The sequence below is a fragment of the Amblyomma mixtum genome, chromosome 3 (assembly GCF_055824585.1).
Source record: "Amblyomma mixtum isolate Tamu chromosome 3, ASM5582458v1, whole genome shotgun sequence".
Taxonomy (NCBI): domain Eukaryota; kingdom Metazoa; phylum Arthropoda; class Arachnida; order Ixodida; family Ixodidae; genus Amblyomma; species Amblyomma mixtum.
In genome coordinates, this window is record NC_143014.1 from 170,215,212 (window position 1) to 170,234,728 (window position 19,517).

General features: G+C 45.1%; 1 protein-coding gene across 1 annotated transcript in view; it reads right to left on the minus strand.

The window, feature by feature from the left end:
* LOC149352684 (uncharacterized) overlaps window positions 1-6,622 on the minus strand; it is a 290,443-nt gene extending 283,821 nt beyond the window's left edge. Inside the window, exon 1 of the mRNA XM_089581905.1 lies at window positions 6,500-6,622. The gene's annotated coding sequence lies outside the window, so the exon portion shown is untranslated. The remainder of the gene's footprint in view (window positions 1-6,499) is intronic.
* Window positions 6,623-19,517: the final 12,895 nt, after the last annotated feature.

Sequence of the window (19,517 nt, forward strand, 5' to 3'; positions counted from 1 at the left end):
AACTTTAGCGCGCAGTTAAAGTCAATTAGGGACTTAAATAAAACTTGGGTTGGGCCTAGATGGTACATGATGTTGTGAGGGTGTAGGTTGCGCAACCAAGGGACGAACCACGAAGAAAGACACAGAGACACACACAAGCGCACTAACAACTGTTTATTTCTTCCTTGGAACGCTTACTTATACACCTGGCCACGCATGCTCAAATGCAATCTTTAACCACAATAGTCATGCCAAGGGCTGTTAACGCCGACGCGAACGCAAAAAAATTGATTTCGGCTACGTACAGAGCCACGGACGTGTCACTGATACAGTCTACAGCGTTTTCCTTTATGTGGAAAGCTTCCAAAGCCAGCCGCGCTTGTTCATTTTTGCTTTTTCCCAGTATCACTGTCTCGTCAAGTCGCGGTGCGCAATTGCGGCAAGAACTAAGATGGGACACAAGGTGTGCCCCTTTGTCTGTGTTGTTCCTAACTTTATTCGCAATTGCGCACCGCGACTTGACGAGACAGTGATACTGGGAAAAAGCAAAAATGAACAAGCGCGGCTGGCTTTGGAAGCTTTCCACATAAAGGAAAACGCTGTAGACTGTATCAGTGACACGTCCGTGGCTCTGTACGTAGCCGAAATCAATTTTTTTGCGTTCGCGTCTGCGTTAACAGCCCTTGGCATGACTATTGTGGTTAAAGATTGCATTTGAGCATGCGTGGCCAGGTGTATAAGTAAGCGTTCCAAGGAAGAAATAAACAGTTGTTAGTGCGCTTGTGTGTGTCTCTGTGTCTTTCTTCGTGGTTCGTCCCTTGGTTGCGCAACCTACACCTTCACAACATCAATTAGGGACGCTACGGGGGTCCCTGTGCACGTATGTAATATAACGGCGCTGGATGTGAGAAGCTGTTTCACTTTTCTAAACATATATTCTTTTTCATTTACCATGAAGACATCGGAGGTAGAGCACTGTCAAAGGTCTGCATTCATGCAAACACACTTTTATTTACGAAGATAAATTGTACGTTTGCCATTGTAGAGCACTGTTTCTCCTCCCAGCGTTAAATGTGGATAGCAGAATTCAAATAAGTGCTGCAACGATCGACACCTTGACACAGCGGAAGAAACTACCAGCAGCGAAAGAGAAGAATGAAAGCGCAAGAGATGGAAACCATCAGCGCTGGTAGTACGTCTCACCGTGTTCCGGACTACCAACTAGCCTAGCTGTCTGCGTAAACCCCTTAAAGGGGCTCTGAAACACCTTCCTAAAAGAGCACATCAACTCGCTCAGTCACTGCATTGTGCTCTCATGAACACCTGAGCCCAGTAATACACCTCTGCACGTAGCAGAAAACCCACAATCACGCACGAAAGTTGGCGAGCTATTCCCGACGACTTTTTCATGCTCGCACCCTCATATACCCCTCGCACCACTCGCACCTTCATATACAAGTTCAGAGATGGCTATTGGTTAGGTTCTTTCATACGTCAGGCAGCTACCATGGACGCGGCCAATAAGACGCGTAGCTCCGGCGGGTCAGGAAGCTCCGCCCCCGGAGGCGGGGGCGGAGGAGGAGCGCCGACCATCCAGCGTGAAAAAAAGTGACGAGAGGAGAGGAAAAGGTGGGAATACGCTGAAATTCGAATTCTGACTACAGATAACTCCGCTTCTACAAAGCGCGTAAAAAAATTCTTGCTGGAAAATATTCGCGAAGTGACTTGCTTTAACATTCCAGGCATACCAAAACATTATCAGAGCCACTTTAAGAGGCCCTTTAAAAAAGGTACACACTGACACGCCAAATTGAGCGCATAAAAACCCCCAAGCTGCCTCTCCTACCTGCCTGCCCAGGTTTCTCTTTGCTGCTGCAACCGAAAGTTCTGTGTGATTACAGAAGCCGCATGTAGCCCTAATTTAATTAGGCTAGAGCTCGCGCCTTCTCAAAAGTAATGCGTTTCGTGCCCGTCGGTTATGAAAACTAGGCTGGCATGAACCGTCAGCGAGGAACCTCATTCGTCGTGAGGTGCGGGGTGCACGCATTACTTTCTTTCTTTAGTGCGCGAAATCAGATCAGCAGAGCATCCGGAGGCTTAACACCCCAGCCACTCTGTTGCGCTCGATAACTTTACCAAATCAAATCTAATGCACTTAACGTCAGTGCAGGCGTGCTCACCTGTTATGAAGGGGTGCGTAAAACCGCATTATCTTCCACCTTCTCTCTAGCCGGCTGGCATATCTCACATTTGCCTCAGCGCCTTTCGGCCTCTACGTACAACCTTTCTTTTTTTCGCATTTTTGTGTCGAATTTTGTGCCGCATCTAGACTAGAAGAAGCACGACTTGTATCTTTTTTTTTTATTTCCGCCTATACTTCATGCTGTACTATCGTTTCCTGTGCGCTTATTATTGAAGAGCCGCTGTTTGATTACTATTTTCTTCATTACGCTTCGAAACTTTTGCTCCGAAATTCTCCATATTTGATCAGTTCAGGAATTTCTACGGTATAACTTAGTTGCCTTGCGAAAAATTCCACATCCGAAGGTAACCAACGTGCATGGTTCAGTAAAAAGAGTATCTTTTGCCACATTTCTCAAAGAAGCAGACGGTAAGTGCTTCGATGTTTTCTGTCTTGGACTTTTTTGCTTTCTTATTGTTGCGCGTGATAAATGAAAGGCAGGTATTTCCCGTTGCTTTATTCACAAGCAGAAATATCACACTTTTCGTGTACCTTTCCGCAGCTGTATGCAAGTTGTCGGTTTCTGTTGCCATTTTTTACCTATCTAGTTTCAGTAGCAGACAATACAAAGCCTGATGCATTGACAGAGTCGAACGGCTGTTATTGCCTGACGAGGCCTCTGAGCCTTGGCAGTTCATAGCGACACTGTTAAAAATCAGGGATATATGAAAACATAACCAGAATGGAATGAAAGTTGTGCTTCCTGGAAATGTGCAAGATATAAAACCCGGACACTGTCCTAGTGTTACGTGAACGACTCACATAATAACACACACAGCAAGGAATGATACATTGGATAACAGTATCCTAAAGTTACATGACCATATCACTTGAAGAAGAAAAGGTAATTTGCTTTTAAAAATTGTGAAAAAACTTCTTACATATATGTATAACACTGCTTGAATAAACACAGCAACACGGACAAACGACATGATGTATAGAGCATTTTCTGTGTGACAAATACTTTTTTCAGACAAAAGAAAGACAAATTTGAAAACCAAACATAGAGTTCGATTATGAGAGTACTTCAATACAGAGGACAACGATAGCTTCCTAACATGGCGTTTAAATGCTTTTGATGTACATTCAATGTTTAGTTTTCCTTCAAATTTTTTTAGGATGTCAGTCATTGTTTTCTTTCCATAATTTGTTCATATTTTTAGTGCTCGTTGTTCTCTGCTTTAAAAGGTATTCAGCCTTTTCGGGGTCACTCTTTTTGTAAAGTTTCTTCCGGTGTATTACTTACAATACTTTAAAATAATATAACCGGTCCGTCCTTAGGATACTGTGCTTTTTAAATGGAGAAGCTGTTCTTAAATCCCGTACATTTCCATGAAAGTTCAAAGCATTGTAGAATTTTCTTTTCTAAAGTGTTTAGTTTAACGTCATTATAGCGCCCATTATTACACCAAATCATTACCCCATGATTTAATTTGTAGCAAAAAAAAAGTCAAAATAAATTTCCTTTTTCAGCTAGAGGGCTGAGCTTGTCCAATTGTGCTCTTCCAATAGAGACATCCAAATGTGCGGGAAAGTTGCACACTTTAGTTCTTTACGTGTACACACCGGCTAAGGTCTTCGTGAGGACCGAAAAACTTGCGGTCTTGAACGTGACTTATAGTAGTGTCAAATTTTGCTCTAAATTTTCTATGTAAAGGTTTGTTGGCAGGACGCAAAAATGATACGCGTGTGTAGTTTTTGGGGCATTTACTCACCATCTATTTCTCCTTAACTAGTTTGAAAGGAGTGCAAGATAATTATTCACAGAAGGTTCTAGTGTCAGTAGAACATGTTAAGAGAAGACATATTGGCACCGCCTGCATAATGATAACTTGAGAGCAACCAGCTATCTCGCTAACCTTATTTACATAAACACGAAACCATAGTGGTCTCAATATCGATCATTGTAGTACTCTTGTTTTAGCTTCGCACACATGGATACCGAACGCGCGGTTACTGCTTCAAGCGTGCCGTGATGCAGTGTTGATAGCTGGCGCAATCGTGAGTGAGCCTAACGATGAGGAGGTCTAATCATGAGTGATGTTCCTTACTGTGCCGCAACACCTTGAAGAAATATCGGGACACCTTTTCTCTCTCGTAAGATTTTTTTTTGCATCTCTTTCTAATCGCAGCTGCGATTAGCAGCAGTCAGGTTGGGGCCACCACCGCCGAGTAATCACGGCGAAGAGTGATAACCAATGGGGACACAGGGCCCCAAGTTTCGGCTCCATTTTCGCACTCCATCAATCTTCATGACGCAGGCGGCTCCATAAATCTTTACGCTGCTTTATTAGTACACCTCGCACGCTAGGCTGAAACAATGAGAGCTTTCGCGGCTCACTTGTAACAGCATACCGCAACGATTTAAAGCACAAAAAGTACTGAGTAAATGCCGCTTCTGCGTCTGCCAACATCCTCGCGCACATTGTTTTACGTATTTCGTAATATTTCGCGTCTGCCTCATTCCATGCTTACGGAGTCGACGCTCGCCAGTCAGATTCAGCCGAAGAGACTGGTCTCGTGCTCCCCTGCTCTGCATAAATAAAACTCCGGCTTAGACGCAACCTGAGTTTCAAACGAGCACAAAAAACCCAGCCGGCTTCACTTAACCGCGTGTGGCGAACGCTAAACTGTCGCCATGTTTTCATGCCGGCAGATTCCGACGCCAATGCGTGTCCAAGAGAAGAACTACAGATCGTTATACTCGAGAAAATAAATCGTAAAGGAAAACGCCTTTTCGCGAGCCTGATGAATGGCGCTCTTAATTATTTTATTGATACTTTCTTTTTCAACACCGCCGCGAACGTATGAAACACGCCAGCCCTTACAGAAAGTCCAAGGCGGTGCTGCCGCCCGAATGCTTACGCACCGTTGGCGATACCTGCGCGAGTGCTTCATTCGTGAGCCACTCGCGCAGGGACAGCTGATGGTGCTTTGTGCTGGTGGCGCGACGGTCATGCGGTGCGAAGGCAGTGCCGGCTATGTTCTGGACTGAGATCCGCGTAAGAAAAGGTCAGCTGGTGAATGTGCGAAAGCCAACTCCCCATCTCTGCTCTTCGCATCTGTCTTCACACACGCAGACGCACGCAAACACGTCCGAACAAGAAACACAAGACGCAGAATGGCCGTAAAGCTGGGTGTGTTATCAAACAGCATTTTAACTTCAAACGGTAACGTAACGTAGGTTCCAAAGAAAATTCCTTCTCACTCGTTGCCTCCATTGCCAGCCAGCGTCGACGTCGAGGCAGCCGCTGCCGTAGAGTCGCCGCATATAGCAATGTTAATAATCACTACGTGTCAGAGATAAGAAAGCGGCTATGAGGCAGAATGTCCTGATGGGCTCCGGATTAATTTCGACCGGTAGGAATCCTTTAACCGCCACCGAAATCTCACTCCCCGAGTATTGATGAACTGCACACGCACCGCATTGCCGCGGCCGGAACCAAACTTGTGACTTTTGGCAGAACACTGCAGCCACTAAGCCCATGTGGCTGGTCACGTCGAAGAGTTAGGCAGCCAAAAAAGTGTAACTGCCAAACAGAAGGTAACCATGTAACATAACGACAAACAAAAAATAATTTGTTATCATCCTAGTTGGCAGCTAGAGCATTACTTCTATTAGACCATGGTTATTCCGATTAAGCTGCACGTAAGAAATATGTTTGCATTCTCAAAAGCGCTGAGCGTCAGTGTTCATTAAATATTAGCTGTAACATTGGTCTCTGTATGTTACGCGCCTTCAGCAGCTCAGTCAGTGGTCGGATGGCGGAAAAGCCGCAAAAATCATTCACGACGAACATAATTCCCCCAAACAATTAGCCCAAAAAGCAGGTATTCTGTCTATAGATTTTTCATTATTGTTGACATCGTGATGCAATGAAATACCAAGCAAGCTACGAAGCACGAGGCCACCAAATAGTACCCTGAGGCGTGAAAGTACATCTCGACCAACTCGATTTCAAAATTGCGGGTCTCGACATCCAGCGGATAGTAAGTGCGCGTTCGGAGAAAGTCTCCTCGTGGCAGTTAAGCAGACGTCCCGAGTGCGAGCACGGCAAACCTCGGACCTTTCTCGTACTGTTTTTTTCTTCTTTACGCAAAAGTCAAAGCGCGCGAGTCTCGCGCCATCTGACAACCCGCCAGGCGCTGCTTTCGACCCTTCACTTCAACGACCGACGCGCGACAGTGGCCGCAAGCGCAGCGTGCTAAGATGCCAGGTGCAGTCACCAACCAGCGCGCAATAAAGCGCATGGCGTCAGCCGTCCTCGGGGCTCTCACCTGGGCCGCGCGTACCGGCGCAGCTGACGCAGCCGGAGCACGCGGGGCTTCCCTGCAGGGCCGGGGAGCGCGCGGGTCTCTCGGCAGCCGCTGGCGAGTGTGCGCGCGGCCGCTCTGCCGCCCGGCCAGGGTGCGCATCCGGCCGCCGGCGCCGGGCCGCGTGCGCCCCGGGCCCGCTCGCCAGGCGGCGCCACGCGCCGTGTCACTGCCATGGAGCGTGCAAAGGTGTGTGTCTTTTTTATATATGCATTTATTTCCTCCTTTCTCCATGGTCACCGAGCGCCCCAGGCCGAGCCGGGGCTGTTGCGCCTGCCAGCCGGCTGGATGGCCGGGCCTGGGGTGACTCACGCGTAAGGTATACACCTCGCTAGTCTCCTGACTCCGAAGCTACCGCTGGTCGCAAATGCGGCGTCAGCGCGTAGCGCCGAGGGCTTGTGCGTAGCCTGAGAGAGTAGCGTTCGCTGTGGGCGCGCTTCACCGCCAGCTGACGGGCCCGTGTCAGCGACACATGCTGCCAAGATGTGTATTGTTCGCAGTGAGGGCTCGTGTGACACGGTTCGTTTTACATTTCATTTGGCCTATCATTTTCAGCATTGTCTGCCCAACACTGGCGCGAACGGCTCGCGCACAACGCGCTATTCAGGGTGGAAAGTATAAAGCTAGAATACTCTGCGGCCGTGGCGTGTCTTTAGCCGAGAGCCACACTGCAAGTTGGCTGGTACCCATTCATTCAAGCTTGTTTTCACAGTTTTCACAGGGTAGGCACGTGGCGCTGCGTCGCCAGTCTGCATGTCGCCTGTATTGTCCGGATATCTGGTGCGAGTCGAAAAGCGAATTTTGTTTGGGCTATGGCAATCTGTGCTCAGTCACCTGATAATGGTGGGAGGCCCGGGATGAATTCGAAGCATTGTACCTGCAAAGCTTGAGTGGCTTCCGTTATTCCTACCGGACTTCGGGGGCACAGGATTATGGCAAGGTGTTCCGCACCTGCTTGGTGCATTCAAAGGATGTCAAGGAAGCTAACGAACAAGGGTGCTTGCAGGAACGAAAGGTGGAACGAAATAGAAGGAAGAAAATGGCAGCACGTCAAGGTGACAAGGTCCAGGTATACTTTGCCAGGCTCCGCACATGAGTAGAGGAGAATGGAAAGAACGATGGCTAAGAAAATACAGATCAATGGCGTGCGCGGTAATAACGGATTACGGGATTCAGCCTCATCGCCGTACACATCTGATACTTCCCATAAAGTGGAAAGGCGATGTTTTTTGTTCTTACGCCTGATAGTTTTTAGAAGATGTCAAAGAACGGCAATAAACACTTGCCGTAGCACCCCGTATCGTCGACAGGTCGCTAGTCCGGCAGTACCGTTGTTCGTGCCAGCATCGCGAACGCGTAGCGATTCTGGGAAGCCCGACGTATGCCATCAGGTGTGCCAAACAGCCTTCGTGGTCGTTTCGCTAAAAAAAAAAAAACAACAAAAACTTCTTATTCGCCGAAGGAAGCATCACTTGCTTGTTTGCTTGCCCTTTATTGCGGGGGGGGGGGGGGGGGGACGACGAAGGGGGTGGGTTGTAGTGTCGGGTCCGGCACTGTGCGCCCTCATGTAGTGGGCACGGTTCGGAACTTGGAGGGAGGGGCACTCCTTTATGCCTCCGATAGTACATTGGTGGTATCTACATTCAATTGGTAAATCAATCGTATAACACGAATGTGCCCTCGTCGCCTTTCGTGAATGGAAGCCGGTCATTGGTGCCGCCACTCGGGTGCGCTTTATGGCAAATGGTCGCTTATGAATTGCATAGTGGGCAGACTCTCTACAGCATCTGCTTTTGACTTTTCATTTTATGGCTACCTGCAGTTTGTGCAGTTGAATTCACAAAAAACAATCTATATCGCCAGTCAAGTGCTCACAAGTAAAGATCTGATGACGTGTATGTCTCGTCAACAGGTGTCCATTGTCAAATGAAACAGATAAGTACACTGGTCAACCACTCGCACATTTCATGAGCTTCTGCTGTCGTATGGCACATCAAGTGGCTGAGAACAAACGGTGGCATTAAGGGTCTACTGAGATATCAGTCAGCCACCAAAAACTTAATGACATGAGAGGATTCCGTGACCGTGAGAAATTTCAACTAAAGATAAATTCGCTTATTTCGCGCATAATATGTGAAACCCGCACAATGCCCACCTAAAATGTTTCCTCATAATTTTAGATCACAATAAAGCATACTCAGGGGTACTTTCCTTCAAGATTTTAGAGGCCTCAAAATGCAGCAGTACCGTGTGATCGCGCGTACATTACTTTTGATGATCACTTGACTAAGTCAAGCTTTTAGAAAGTGAACAAAAAAGACGTTCACAAACTGCGGGCTTGGTTTCAACTCAGCTTATTCCTTTTTTATTACGTATCGTGCTCGTCTCAGACTCTGAAAAAAAAAAAGAAAAAGAAACCTGTTCCCTTTTGTCCGTGTCACTGGTCCCGCATTTTTACTGGTCCTCTGCTTTCGTTGTCCTGATCGTAACGCTAAGCCCCCTTGAAACGGTGCTCCAGCTGCAGGGATGCCTTTCGAAGCACTCCTACACTGCCGGCTGCCACGAGTGGCTCTCGTGAGACTAGGCGGATATCTCGAGCCCATCAGGGATCGGCGGAGGCTGCGCCGTTTGGCTTCCCCCCTTTCTACTTCAAAAACAAAAGGGGCTGAAAAGGCGTGCGCTTGTGCATTACCATAATTTGGCTTGGCGTGACGAAACGCAAAAGCTTCTGTCACCATTGTGCCCTAAAGCGACTCTCTGGGTATGCTAGAAGCCAACAGCCACAGAAACCAAGGAGCATAGGTTTTTTTTAAATTAATTTATTTCTTTTGTGGTGTTGACCAAGTAAGAATATTACTCAATATGTTATCGCTTAAAGCTAATTGATTAGAAAAGCAGAAGAAAAAACAACCACATGCCGCCGGTGGGATCCGAACCCACGACCTCCGAATTACGCGTCCGGTGCTCTACCTCTGAGCTACGGCGACGGCTGTCAAACCTTCTGCTTTCGGGGGTATTTATGTTTACAAATAACCTAACCTTGAGAGTGTTCATCAGCGCCACCCACGTTCGTAAGCGGCGGACGTGGAACGTCCTGAGTTACCGCTGGTGTGACGTAGAATGCCATCTAACGGCGAGGGTGGAAGCTGTGTGAGAACCCTCTTATGCTTCCTATGGCGTCAAGGCTGCCAGAACCGAGGCCCTCGCTAAGCAATTAAGCAAACAAGGGAAGGGGAATGAGGGGCTCGTTATAAATATGAGAGAAGCCAACAGCCACAGAAAACAAAGAGCACAGGTTTTTTTTAATTAATTTATTTCTTTTGTGGCGTTGATCAAGTAAGAATATTACTGAATATGTTGTCGCCTAAAGCTAATTGATTAGAAAAGCAGAAGCAAAAACAACCACATGCCGCTGTTCGTTTGCTTGCTCTTTTTTTTTCTGCGGTGTTTAGCGACATACATGTGCACCACCTGTACGTCACGGCTGCTGAGTGTTGGACTAAACAAACTGCTGATTTGCAAAAGGACACCTCTAGGCCTAATTCGCTGCAGCAGAAGATACAGAATCTGCAGTTGAAATCATCGATTACTTATTTCAGAGAACCATTATTTTTTTCTTTCCTGGTAGAGCGTTAGTTGCGATAAGTAGTAGCTGTCTGCCAAATATTTTTTCATCAAGATTGGAGAAAAAAAATGGGGACAATTTTACCCACCTTCCAGACATAGAAAGTTATTTCCTGTCCATTGTCAAATCAACTCCATCAGTACAAACGCGAGTGCAAGCGCTTAGATACCCCTTCCACACCAATCCTTTTCTTACTGCGCCCATTGTTCAATTCCCTACTTTGAGCAATCCGCGCCACTTCTGGACAAGTAAAGCCATTAAGTATGTCGCAGAAAGATCGGCGTTTTCGTCAGCCGCTTGAGGCAGTATTTTTAAACTTCTCACGAAGCCTGTCAACACGGAGCGATCGCGCAAGCATGGCGTCCAAGATGGCGCCCTGTTCTCAGAGTGACTCTGCTCAGCAGCGACCGTATTCTCGCGACGTCGCACCATAGACTCCTGACTCTGTAGATACAGGCGACAGCCTTCTGCGGAAGCATGGTCCATTCATCTTATTTAACTACGGACAAAGATGGTTGTTACTCCCAGCCCGAACTATCCACAGGTGCCCGCGTCTATACTCTAGTTTCCACCGTTTACGAGGTGTTTCACTTCTTTAAGGTCCTGTGTGAAGGTACCGGGCATGTTCTGATTGACTCACCTAAACGAGCACTTTAGCGGACGCAATTTTCTGCAAGACGGCCTGAGGTCCACCTTGGGACTGCACTGCGAAGTAGCCGAAAGTGCCGCGCGTGAGCAATAGATGTCTCCTTCACTGACCAAAAAGTTTAGCTTGAGGAGTTTATGTAACTTCGAACACTCTTGCTTGACATATTAACACACAAAACGTTTATTGTAGATTTTTACTGTTATGTTATTGGATATAATTAATATTTTTCTGATATGTTGTGCAAGTCTCTCAAATTTTGCCAGTCAAAGGTTTTTTTTTTCTTAAGCAGCATATATTGTTTTCTTCTTTGTATGACTGAAAAGAGAATTGTGTTAGCTAACATACGACGTGCAGCAATCAAGAAATTTTTTAAAATTAATAGGTGAAAAAAAATTATGAACACGACCCTCAACTTGCCTGTTTTCTGGCGGTAAAGAAAGAGTTAAGACTTCCCTGATTTTAAAGTCACGTTTGCACGACGCACTCTGCCTAACTTACGGCGTCGCAAGCCTCAAGCCACACAAGGATGGAGTGCCGACTGCGAAATGCAGTCTAACGCCTGAAAGCTGCGCACGGTGCTGCCGCACTGAACTGAGCGTGTACTTTTTCTAATGCAGTATGTTCCGCAATTACAGGTGGAAGGGGAAGGTATATAGCCGCAAAGCTACCTTAGACATCTTAAAAGCTTCCTATTCTATCCGCCGATTCCTTTGACTGCAATATCCAGCCAGGAACCGACGTGCTGAGTTTTGTGGAGGTATCGTTGTGAGGCGAAATTCGAGCCATTCCTCAACTGGTGTACGACGTTCTGCTTTGCTTACCCTTAAGACAGTATGACCACAACTCATGTAACGACCCGAAAACCACAAGAGCAAGGCCCGCGCAAATGCACATACCTAGAAATTCTGGACAAGCGCGTTTTCAACGGGAACTTGTTTATGAACGCAGTTTTTTTTATATATATCGTAAGGTTACACTATAAAAATCAATATATCCGCAGATTTCCTTTGGGCAGGCTTGCATTTTTTTGCGATTAATGTTTTTGCTATCGTTCAAAAACGTTTCCCATTGTTTTTACATGGCAGTCTTAACTACTCGATGCGGGCGATTGACAAACTTAAAACGAAAGAGTTTGCAGCGTATCTGAAGGATGGATCATTACTTAAATATTTCTACGGCACTATCTTACAGTATTCCAGAGTTGCCTCACAATTAAAATTGATGTCCAAGAATCCTGGACTTCAACCGCCTTTATCTCATCCCCCCATCCAGCGGCTTCAGGCCTTCTTTGTCTAAAACAAATTCATTCATTCATTCATTCATTCATTCATTCATTCATTCATTCATTCATTCATTCATTCATTCATTCATTCATTCATGCATTCATTCATTGACAAGACCTCTTGGACCACGCGACCAGAGAGGGCAACGCTTTCTCGACAGCACCCGCTCTCTGGCCCATAAGTTCCCCGGGGAACAGGCCCACCTCCTCAACGTACGTTTTGGGCTGAAGGAAAACGCGGGAGTTTTACTTGACGACATACAACTGCGTTGACGGTGACGTGGTTTACGCAGAGCAATTCCCTCAAACTCTTATTTCTGTAAAAAAGACAGACAGGGTCCAACAGTTTTTCCTACTGCTCCGAAAGCATGTACAGTCGTCCACAGACCTGTCAGGAGCTCTCGAACTCCGTGCCGTCGTTGCTGTATGGATGGATGGATTGGAGCGCCCCCTTTGAAACGGGGTGGTGGCAATTTCCACCATGTTCAGCTTTTTTTTCTTTATTTTTGTTCAACTGTGTTGTTAATTCTCATGAACATTCGCCATCTTCTTTCCCTACGGTTTCCTACACTTCTAACCTTATGTCACCTCTCTGCATTTGAGCCACCAATCCTCCAATCGCTTTTTGCTAACTTCCACTGCAGATTCATTTACGTGACCATTGTTATCTTTAAACCCTATGGCCTCAGGAGGAGTGACTGTGCCTGCATCGACATCCGGATGGATACTATCACATTTGAGTATGAGGTGTTCAAGGTGTTCAAGGCGCTTCGCAGCGGGCAGAGCGACGTCTAGCGGCAGCGCCTTGTCCGACATAGCGCATGTCTGATGCACAGACGACACTCAAAGATGCGCAATCTCGAACTAGGCGCTGCCGCTAGACGTCACCCTGCGCGCTGCGAAGCGCAGACGGCACGGAGTTCGAGCGCTCTAGAGGGCGTTGCACGTTCCTTCAGGCAAAGCTTAAAAAAAAAACAACTGGTACGCCACAGTAGTGTGAAAGCTATGACATAATTCTTCCTTTCGCGCTGTATTATCTAGAGTATTTTCAATCTCGCCTTATAAATTAAATAGCTACGAATAATTATGCAACTTCTCAATACTTATTTTCGACCCAAGCTTGTATAGCAAAGTTGTAAAACGGGTTCATAAAATGCGGATTTAGTTTTTTGTAGTGACGTTCAGTCGGCGTAGATTAGAAGATGATCACTTTAGGGCAAACCTACTCGGGCAAAATGTTATACCGCAGTTAATATTTGCAGGAAGACCGAACAGAATGTATGAGGTTAGCTGTCTCCTTCGTCCTTACAATCTTCACCGCTTCTTCTTTTTTCTTCGTTTTTTTTTTTTTTGGGGGGGGGGGGGAATTGAGGGATGATATTCTCGGAATAAAAATTATTTGTTTTCTCCGCCCAGCATGAAAGCGATCATTTTCAAATTGACGCCGACTACCTCCTGCATGACCCTTTATTCCGGGATTTAAAATAGCCTTGGGAAAGTTCAAGAAAGGAAGGAAAAAAAACGTGCCAACGCTCTTGAGCTACCGTCTGTACCACTCCCAATGGTGTTTTGAACGTACGAAACGTGCTCGCTGACTGTGCCGAAATGAGCGACCACAACTCACTGTCGACGCATACAAAACACAGCCGGAAATATTCACCGGTCTCAAAACTTGTATCACCGCATGTACTATCAGCAACAAACTAAACGGGATTAAAACCACTGAAACACGAACAGCAATATAAGAAAATCTTTGCTAAGGAAAGCTCAATACTAGCGTAGGCTAGTGTCATTTCGAACGCGCTAAGACTGTCCTTCAGAAGTGTTAATCAACCTGGCTTTTATTTCTTCTCCAGAAGCTCTCTAATATGTCTGTGTTTTTGTGTTGGCATTCCAGTTTTCTTGTTCGGATTTCAATTCAGGCTGATACTACACGGCCTCCGCAACGCCGCAAAGTCCGTCTCCAGGCATCCCGTGAGTCCGAATTGTTCGCATACCCACTCATGGGACTTAAAGCTTCTAAGACTTCTTAATGTGACTCGCACGGCGGCGACCCTTTTCCCGAAACTCTGGCGGTGAAAGAAAAGGTGTAAAAAGCGCGTCTCTATCAGCTTGTAAAGCCCCTCGTGCAGTCAACCCTGAAGAAGAGGCCTAGTCGGCGCCGAAACGTCGGTTCTCTCATGAGACTTTGGTCGAAGTGTCATGTTGTTTCCTCTCTAATTCGCCTCCCGACGAGGCAGATATCTGCCGGAGTGATCACGTAAAACGCCCTGTATATGCAAAGTTCCCGACGCATCCTTAGTCCAATGTTCTAAGGAAAGTGAAAAATGATGCCAGCATCACACTTAAGCAGCATTACTGGCAGCTACCCTGTGAAAGGGCTTTAATCACACTCGAATTAATTTGTTCATTGTAAAAATTGTAGTGCGTCAAGTCTAGAGCACCAGAGATGCTCTCAAGAAAGCTTTTGAAAAAAAACATGATAAACTTGTAATGATGAACCAATTTATTTATTTATTCATTTATTTCCAATTGCTGCTGGCAGCAGAGCTGCCCAAGCAAGAGAGTTACAAAACGCGAGTATGCAAACAACGCTCAAAAGTATTAGCATTAGTACATAAAAAAATAATTTTGGAATTTCTTAGTCTTGGCGCAATAGCCCCGGCATAATCTAGAGGAATCCGAAATTTCTGCGGCATGAGCGTTGTTTTTGAATATGAAGAGTATTAAACATATTGTCAACACCTAATTCGTGCTCATATGTAAAAATGGTGCGCCTACGAAGCGTTGAAAAAAATAGGCATTTGCCTAAAATCCGGTCTCTAGTGATAGCCTAGCTATACGATATCGGCGCTTTTTTCTGTTAGATAGGCGTCTTATACTAGAGCATTTATGAGCGCATTTTTTAAGGCGAAAGCCTTTAATGCCTCATCGTTGTAAGCAGGAGTTGTCAGTGTTTTTTTTTTATTTTTTGCCCTTTTTCACTAGCTGGAACTAATACATGCCTCCGCTATTGTCGGAATCTTTATCTTCGGTGCGGCCGTGGGTAGAGAGCGAATAGAATCGAAGTTAAAGAATTGTTATGCTGTACCGGCCCTGGTGGGCGTCCAGGATTTTACGAACTTCGGTCCATTAAAAAAGAGTTAATTTCTTTACTTACTATTGAAAATTCCCCGCTTAAAGTTTTCGCACGTCTTCAGCAGTTCAAGAAAACATTACGAAATGTAATTGTTGAGTCGTAAATTTCTAGAGACCAGCGTACTGTGCGACGTCAGTGCACGTTAAAGAACCCCAGGTGGTCGAAATTTCCGGAGCCCTTCACTACGGCGTCCCTCATAGCCTGAATCGCTTCGGGATGTTAAACCCCAATAAAACGAACCAAACAAAAAAAAACTGCACCTACACATTGAAGAAGATCACGCGTTACTGTATGTTCCAAACCTAATTAGTCTAAATAATTTGGTGAGTGTCAATTAAAAATTCGCCCGCCCTAGAAAGACGGCTAGGAATAATGCTGCAGCTTCAGTAGCAATGTGCGCCAAACCTTTGGGTTTTTTTATTCGTTCCATATTTGGCGCAAGTAGCATGGGACGTGTATTATATTATTATGAAGACGCTGCTATGTATTGCTTCATATTAATTTAGTTACCAGTGCCGGATAAAATGAAGGACTTTAAACTTTTATTTTCGTAGGTCTTATCAGTGTAGCAGCACAATGTCTAGAACGGTGGCACACCCAACGAAAGAAAAGATGCCACCGGTAAAGTCTGTTCCAGGGTCCATTTCTCACCGGCAACATGTCACTCTTTCTCATGTGTTAATAATTACAGAATTACTTTCGTTCTCTATACAAAAAATAATAACCCCTCCTATGCTCTCCGCGGTTTTCTTTGTATACACTGCAACGAGCGCTTCTTTTTCACTATTCCGATCTGCTCAAAGGAAGGCCTGAATATTCACGCAAGTATCCATGGGAAATGTGACGTAACTGAGCAGTTCTGGGAAACCAACAGCACCTTGAAAAAGAAAGGTTATATCAGCCTAAATGCTTCTAGATTCCAAGGACTCTGTTACAGCTAGGCTGGTAGGCTGGAAACGCGGGGGCACATTGTTTAATGCCCACCTTACCTGTCATTGAAGCGTTCTCTCAGTTTTTTTTTATTTCTTAAATACCGATGCTAACCATTGGAGAGGAATTTTGCCTGCCCTCGTTCTAGATCTTTTTATTGGATTGACAGCTTGAAGCCCTTCCATGTGACGGAGGCGTAGTGCAGCTTATAGGTGATAGAACTAGTCGTGGAATTAGGAAATGCCTTTTGAACGCCTAAATTCATTTGATACGCGAACCGCACTACCGAGTGTACGCAGCGCTTAGTATTCCTGGAGAAGATTGGAGCGGAGTAAGAGAAATGTCACAACGAAAAGTGGACAACGGACAATAGTTACACTGGCAGCCTTTGCAACTATCTGAGCAAAACTGGTCTTCACTCTCTCTTATAACTATCACCCACGTTCTTTTACCTCTTTCTCACTATGCTTTATGGCACAAGTTTACAATGATAATAAAAAAAGATAACCCCTTGCGTCACGGCGTACACGTTTATGAACGCCAGATTTAAAAATTTTCCTCGAAGCGCCTAGCGTTGGCTGCAAGAAGCCAGTGATGCCGAGTACGTTTGAGATTACTACTGAACAGAATCGCAGCGCCATTTGTGTCTGCAATTAAGGTTCGCTCTTCCAGAGATTAATAAACACAAATGGGTGTCCTATGCTGTCATCTCTTTCTTCTTCCACGTGGTGAAATGTTTTACTAATGGACACTTTAGCTGATTTTTTGTTGCGGAAACGGCTTCGGATTATAAAGAAAATAATCCATTGGGCATAAATATCTGTGCGTGTTTTTTTTATAATCAGGCTGGAATTACGTGAACGCGGAAGTGCGCGACGCGCGTGCATGGATTCCGAAAGTATTTGCGCCATTCATGTATTTTTGTGAAATTGGGAAGTTCTAAGTGTACACACACATATTTGCAGATTTTTGTCGATAGTAGAACATAATGGGTGTGTGAAGGGGACGATATCAAGACCTTCAATTTCATGCTCGCGTGAAAGAAGGCCCCCCCAGACACAATATGCGAAACGAATGCCGTCTGGTTTTCTCGTTAATGTTGTTCCTCTATCGTTTATAGCGTTCAGCACTAGCTTTCTGAATGCACACTAGCCGATGAAGGCAGCTACAGTCTGTTGCAATAATATTCATTCGACAGTACCACGAATAACATATCCGCCGCTTTGATTTAGTGGCCATGGCGTTCGGCTAGGATATCAAGGTCATGGAGTCGAATCTCGGCCGAGGCGGCCACATTTCCATGGAGCTGAAATAAAAAAAAACCTGTGTGCTTCGTAATGTCAGTGCACGATAAAGAACCTAAGCTGGTCGAAATTAATCGTACGCCCTTCACTACGGCGTCTTTCAAAGCCTGTGTGCCGCTATGCGACGTTAAACTCCCCCTATTGCTAATACGACTAATCTAATGTACGTAATAATCCTATTCCCAAGTAAGCGATTACAAGGAAATGTGCCGGGTCTGCCGAAGCCTCACAAGAGACTGTGCGGCAGCCTCCGGCAGCGGAAATGAAGCCCCTAGAGTCGTTCGATAAAAGGAATACAGTTGATGCATGCCATGTGTCCGGGCTACTGCAAATACATAGAGGTAAACCAAGAAGTAGTACAGAAGCAAAAATAGTTCTTCACAACACTGGAGTTCTGGTAACGGGATAAAAAACTACTAAAGCCTAGGTTTAAGATCTGCTTCATAAACAATACCTCATGATGTACATGAACCTGAACTCAACCGAGGAGGTCATGCAACCGTGCACATAACCACGTAAGAAAAATACAAACGCTCTAAAAATACAAACAGCATTTTTTTACGACTACTACTACTATTAGTTATTATGATCTGAGTAATAGTAATGTTCCTCATAGCCTGAGTCGCTTTGGGACGTTAAACCCCAATAAACTATGAGTAATAGGAATAAACTTTATAGAACCGCCCTCGAACGATCTGTTGGTGCCATTGCTGGCGCACTTATAACAAAACTACAAAAAACCAAGTGCAAAACATACATGCATACGACTATTTAGAGGTAATGTTGAGAGAAAAGGAACATCTAAACGTCATCATCATAAAACTCAGCTTGGAACTGAGGTCAAAGATTCGAGGCCAAACGCAACAATGAGCCGCATATCTGGTCAAACACAAGTGTTTACAGCAAGGAAAGGAAATTGGGCATAGACTAAAAAAAAATAATGCAGCACAGATTTAAAAAACCATTTTTCCAAGAAACCTGCGTCGTCACGTACACTGGGGTCGCCTATCTCAGGCAGAGAGCTTACACGACTTCTACTGCGGCGTCCCGATGGAGGCGAAAGATGTAAACAAAAGGCAGACAAGTAGTGAAATATAGGGCCCTTTCACGAATCGATTTCACCCAATTCTCGCATCCGAAGCTGGATTATTAAAAATCGGGTTAAACCCGGTTTCTTCTACTCGTAAATGCCCCTTAAAATTTCGTCAGTGTACAACGCTTTAAAGCACCGCACGGAAATTAGTGGATGTTTTATGATTTTTATCTGTGTTTAAGTTCGAAAAGTGGGTCTTAGAATCCCGTCTAAGAATTACTTTTCGAAATTTTTGAAACCAGACGACAGGAGTGGATGGCAAGCGTTCATGGCACTGCTTTATCATGTTATATGCACGTTAAGAACGTCCTCTTTCAAGGTAGTTGGGCGTTTTATATGGCTGCTGTCATTTTGAATGCTTTCTCGATGTACCAAAACAAGAAAATATCAATCAATCAACCAATCAATCAATCAATCAATCAATCAATCAATCAATCAATCAATCAATCAATCAATCAATCAATAGATCGATCGATCGATCGATCAATCAATCAATCAATATTTTCGCATACATTGTACAGCGAAAAAAGGTGACGAGAAAAAGCCGCTTCGTTGCGGCTTGACTGAGCTCCAGTCACCCATCACCCATTAGCAGCGACGAACGATGCACTTGCATGCGGAAACAAAAACTGGTTTGGCACATAGTGGTGAGAAAAATAAACATGCTAAATACAGAGGAAACATGCACACATCAAAAATACCATAACTGGAAAACAAACTTGGGATAAGACATTAATACGTTATGTAATGATGGTAATACACGACTTTTGTATGAATAGTTCGGTAATACGTTTATGAGGTTGTTGTGCAATATCAATTTGTAGTGTATCACAGTGATTAAGTATTGTTGGTAACGTGTGTTGAGTCATCATTATGCCGTAATTAGTTCGTGATGCTGGAACCAACCAAGGTGCCTGATTACGAAGACAGTAATTACTCAAAGGAGGTTTTAGTTGTGCT